We start from the raw sequence: 6,000 nt of genomic DNA, 5'->3' as shown, positions 1-6,000 counted from the left end.
TGGCTGATTTGTCTCTGAGCTAGATCTTTTTTATTCATTGATTATAAACGATGAAGACAATTAGTTGGGCTGCGGATATTTCTCAGAATGAATGGAAGGGGAAAGAAGGAAGAGGGGCTGCATTTTGATAGATAAAAAATATTACAGAGCTATAAAGAGCGAATATCCTTCAGGTTTTAAAGGCAAAGTCTAAGGGTAAGAAACAATGAAGCATTCATTACGCATGAGTTGTATTTGATAATAACACCTACAACAACATTTTTCAAAGATTAGCTTTATTTGTGACATGTACATTGAAACATCGAAGCATTCAATGAAATGTGTTGTTTGTATATAATTAAAACAGTGAGAATTGTGCTGGGCAATCCACAAGTGTCGCCATTGTTCTGGCACCAACATAGCATACTCTCAACCCACGAACCCTAGCCATGTATCTTTGGCAATAAGAGAGGAAGGTGCAGCATTTGAAGGAAACCCAGGCAGCTGCAGGGAGAATGTCCAAACTCCTTACGTACAGCAGTGGGAATTGAACCCTGGTCTTATAGCTGGCACTGTAATAATGTACTGCTAATTGCTATGATACTATACTGCCCAGATAACTTTGCACTTATCTGAACTATTAGCTTCCTGAAAGGTTGCAATGTACTTCACTGAAACTTTGTCAAGGATAACTCAACAATAGGCCTCATCAAAGTATGCAAAATCATAGACATATGTTTTTTTTTAACAATGGGACTTAAAGGAAGAAGGTGAGAGGCAGAGAGGTCTAGAAAGGGATTTCAGAGCCACGATAGTTGAACCTAATGATGGAGCAGTTACATTAAGGGACGTGCACGAGGCTTAAACCAATGGTACCGCTGTACCATTGAGAGCATACTCACCAACTGCATCTCAGTGTTGTACGGCAATTGTCCTGTATCAGACTGCAAAGCACTCCAGCGTGTGGTGAAAACTGCTCAGCGGATTATCGACACCCAATTGCGCACCATTGAGAGCATTTACCATAAACGCTGCCTGGGCAGGGTGAAAAGCATTATCAGGGATGCATCTCACCCTAACCATGGACTTTTTACTCTCTTCCCATCCGGTAGGCGCTAGAGGAGCCTCCGCTCCTGCACCAGCAGGCACAGGAAGAGCTTGTCTGACGAAAGGATTCTACAGGCAGCTACCCAAGCTGCCAAGAATAGAAAAGGGCCATTGATGATTCAAAGGAATAAGGTTTTTTTCTACCCTGACATAAGTTATGAACTTTTGAAGAGAAGGAAGAAATTTAATTCAGTGAAAAAAATCCTATGGGATCATGGTTATCAACTTATATTGCGTTATCCTGCAACCTTGAAGATTTTTTTGGCTGGTGGAGAAAAAAGACAGTTAACATTTTTTAATTTAAGGCTATTTAGTTCGGAACCAGAGTAGTTGGAAGTCTTTAAACTGTCCCATATGGAGAAAGGTACAAAGAAACAAATATTAGAAAAAGTGCTGAGGAATGCAGGAGTCACACGATGATAAAGAGAACTTTTAACTGCAGTGTTATTGAGTAGGGCAGTGAAGGTCCCTAATGCGGAGTTCTGTGTTTGATTTGGTCAGCAACCTGCCTTACAAAACTCATTGATGCACAACTCTGGAACCTGAAAATTGACCCTGGCTTACTAGCTCACATAAAGCATGTAGCTTATTTAGTTAATCAAATATTATAAACTTTTATTATCCACGGCCTGCATTGTTGAGACTAAATCCCAAAGTTTAATTTAACTAAATTAGTGCATAACTCAACTGTTCCGTAATGGTCGCAGCAGAGATTTACTGGAGCAGGGTCTCTAAAGCCCCAGCCCTAAGGAGATGCTAGGGCAAATAATTAAACCTTGGTCGTTAAAGTATCTGTTAAAAGAGGCAAATAAGCAGTGAGTTTTAGAAAATGAATTCCATGTCTTGCAGTCTTGGCCACTGAAGATTGTAATCTTAATGGAACAATTTAAGTAGGGAATGTGCAGGAGAAAGACAAGCAATGAGGGATTTCAGAGTGTTACCAGGAGTTACAGAGGTAGGAATGGACAGGATTGCCAATGAGTTTTAAATCAAGGTGTTTAACTAAAATCAAGATGTTACTTATCAGACAGCCATTTTGAAGCAGAAAGGCATGGGATGATGGATGAATGTAATTAGTACAGTATGTTGTAATATGGAAGATGAAGTTTTGGATGAGCTGAACTTTATGGGATAAAAAGTAAAGAATTGTTGGAAATGCTCAGTAGGTCAGGTAGCAACTGTGGAGAAGGAAACAGTGTCTCAGTTTGATGACATTTTGACGTAATGAATATTGTATGACTTACTGCTTGGTTTATAATTATTGTCACATATGCTAAGATATAGTGAAAAGATTTTGTTTGCCTATCATCGAGAGAGATTATTCCATACATCAACTCAAGCACATTTCTACAGATGTACCGTGGAGAGCATTCTAACTGGCTGCATTACAATCTGGTATGGAGGGACCACTGCACTGGATCAGAAAAAGCTACAGAGAGTTGTAAACTCAGTCAGCTTCATCATGGGCACTAACCTCATCACCATTGAGTCCATCTTCAAAAGGCGATGCCTCAAAGAGGCGGCATCCATTGTTAAGGACTCTCACCACCCAGGACATGCCTTCTTCCCAGTGCTATCAGGCAGCCTGAAGACATACTCATTGTTTTAGGGATGGTGTCTTCCTCTCAGTCATCAGATTTCTGAATGTACAATGAACACTACATCACCATTTTTGCTCTCTTTTTGCACTCCTTATTTAATTCTTTATATATATATGTATAGTATCTCTTATTGTAAATTATATTATATCTTATGTATTATGTATTGCACTGTACTACTGCCAGAAAACAAGAAACTTCACGACATTCAAGTATGTCAGTGATAATAAACCTGATTCTGAGGTGGTACAAAAGGAAAAGAAAACAGAGTACAGCATTTACTGTTGCAGTTACTGTCATGGTCTGGTCCGTGAAGTCTGCATTCCGGTTCACGGTCCAGTCCATTGATCCTTGTTCCGGGTTTTCCTGTTTTCTCCCTTGTTCTGTTGGGTACTTTAATTGAGGCACCTGATTCTCATTTCTTTCTGGCATGTAAATACCTCTGCAAATCAGGGATTGTTTTCTGGACTGTTCCCTTCCCTTCCCCTTCCTTCTGAAGCCTCACCTGCATCCCCGTCAAGTTCAACCACCGGAGTGAGACCGGAGCCTTGCCACGCCAAGATAAGGAACTATCTATCGTTGAGTTGGAACTATCTCTTTGTGTCCCTGTGTTTAGTGTCCGCGTCAAAGAAGAGTCCCGGTCCTAGGTCCTGTTCCCAAGGAGGGGTCCTGACGCTGTGAAGAGTCCTGGCCCCAAGTCCTGCTCCCAAGGAGGGGTCCCAGCTCTGTGTTCTGTGTTTCTGTGTTCCAAGTTCCAGGCACCATGTTTTGTGTTCTCGTCCAATCCAGGAGTCCCTCGGCAGTTTACCTCGGCAAATGTCCTTGGCAGTCATCCCGGCCCTATGTCTAAGAAAGCGTCCCCGGCCCTTCAGTCCTAGAAAGCATCCCAGCCCTTCAGTCCTAGAAAGCATCCCAGCCCTGCGTTCAAGAAAGGGTCCTGACCCTGCACCCTAGAAAGGGTCCTGACCCTGCGTCCTAGGAAGGGTCCCGGCCTTGCTTTCCAACAAGGAATCCCAGCTCCATACCCAAGAGCCTAACCAAGCCGAGTCCAAGAGCCGAGCCAAATCTAGTTCAAGAGCCACTTCCTGTGCTGGAGATTCCTCGCCCAGCCCAGGATTTCCTCACCCAGCCCGGTGCTGGAGTTCCCTTGTCCTGTGCTGGAATTCCCTCATCCCATCCAGGAGTCTCTTGTCCTGTCCAAGCCACATCCAAGAACCTCGTCCTGTCCAAGTCAAAGCTTTGTGTTCTCGTCCTGTTCATGTGCCTCGTCTTGTGCAGGAGTTCCACATCCAGTCCTGTAGCCACGTCCTGTCCTTGCCAAGATCCTTGTCCCCGAGTCACAGCCTAGACCCAGGTTCTGGTTCCAAGTCCCAACCAAGACCCAGGTTCCGAGTCCCAGCCTAGACCCAGGTTCCGAGTCCTTGTCCATACTCTGGTTCCGGGGTTCCGAGTTTCCAGTCCAGGCTCCTTGTTCCTCGTTCCATGTCCGGGTCCCATGCTTCTAGCCCAAGTCCTAGACCAGGCCCTGAATCCTAGTCTCGTCCAGGGCCTGTGTCAATGTCCAGTGTCATTTCTTCCTGACTCCCCTTGCTTTCTTGCCAAACCTAGTCCTGTTCCTAGAACTACAGTGTCTCTGTCTTAAATTTGGGTCCGCACCCAGCGCCCCCTATGACAGTTACAGAGGGAATGATGTGCAAACAGACAAGTACATTGCCTGTAGAGGGGGTTTAATCAGCATTGAGAGGTCTAGGGAACACAAGGGGTAGATAGGAAGTGTCCCCCTGAGCACGGGGCTGCAGCAAAAGAGTGGAGTTTATGCTAAAGAAATGAACCTGAAGATACACTTTAGTGGCAACTTTATTAGGCACACCTTACATCTGCTCGTTAAAGCAAATATCTAATCAATCATGTGGCAGCAGCCTGGTCGATGAAAAGATGAGACCCTTGGTCTAAAGGTTCAAAGCAAACATCAGAATGGGGAGGAATTGTGATCTAAGTGACTTAGACCGTGGAATGACTGTTGATGCCAGACGGGGTAGTTTGATTATCTTAGAAACTGCAGATCTCCTGGGATTTTTACACTCAACAGAGTCTAGTTTACAGTGTGAAAACAAAAAAATAAACCAGCAAGTGAGTGGCAGTTCTCTGGGTGAAAATGGCTTGTTATTGACAGAGGTCAGAGGATAATGGCCAAAGTTATTCAAGCTGACAATGACTCATGTGTTACAACAGTAGCGTTCAGAAGAGCATCTCTGAATGCAAAGCACATCAAGTCTTGAAGTGGATGGGCTACAGCAGCCAGAAGTCCTCAAGCATGCACTTTATAGCTACTTTATTAATTACAGGAGGTACCTAACAAAGTGGCTACTGAGTGTGCGTTGAGGGGATATTTCCTCTAAGGGAAGAATCCAGCATTGGATGCCTCTGTTTAAAAATAAGGAGTCACTGATTTAAAACACAGATGAGGTGAATTTTTATTCATCTCCCAGAGGGTTGTGACTCTGTGGTATTCTCTTCCTCAAATTGTGGTGGAAGCAAGGACTCTGAGTATTTCTAAGAAAAAGGCATATGTATTGCTTACAAGTTAGGGAATGAAAGATTATTGTGGGTAGATGTGAATGTGTGGTAGAGGCTGCAAGATCGGCCTTGATGTCAAATACTCGTGTTCTTGAAAACACCAACGGTTCTTCCTTTTCTCAGCATCACTTAACTTGTTTTCTCTGCCTCTTCTCTAACGTTGCGCTCCATTTCCTCCAGCATTTCCATTACATATTTCTAAAAAGTTAGCGAGGATGTAGACTGCAGAGTTTTGAAAGGAGTCCCTAGAGATTATCCTCCTGTTATCATCTTCCCATGCTCTAAGCTTGTTTGAAAAATAGCTCCTGCTGTTTGTAAGGTAGAATGTGTGACTCCTAATTTGGAAAAGAGGGAGAAAGCACAGTGTTACCAATCTGTTCCTGATATTTATAGTTGATAAAATTGTGTAATCTACAGTTGAAGTCAGAAGTTGACATGCACCTTAGCCAAATACATTTAAACTCAGTTGTTCACAATTCCTGACATTTAATCCTAGAAAACATTCCCTGTCTTAGGTCAGTTAGGATCACTACTTTATTTTAAGAATGTGAAATGTCAGAATAATAGTAGAGAGAATGATTTAATTCAGCTTTTATTTCTTTCATCACTTTCCCAGTGGGTCGGAACTTTACATGCACTTTATTAGTATTTGGTAGCATTGCCTTTAAGTTGTTTAACTTGGGTCAAACATTTTGGTTAGCCTTCCACAAGCTTCTCACAGTAAGTTGCTGGAATTTTG

This window comes from Mobula birostris, chromosome 9 (genome assembly GCF_030028105.1).
Source record: "Mobula birostris isolate sMobBir1 chromosome 9, sMobBir1.hap1, whole genome shotgun sequence".
NCBI classification, from domain to species: domain Eukaryota; kingdom Metazoa; phylum Chordata; class Chondrichthyes; order Myliobatiformes; family Myliobatidae; genus Mobula; species Mobula birostris.
The sequence above is the reverse complement of the archived record's forward strand: the minus strand, read 5'-3'. Positions refer to the sequence as shown.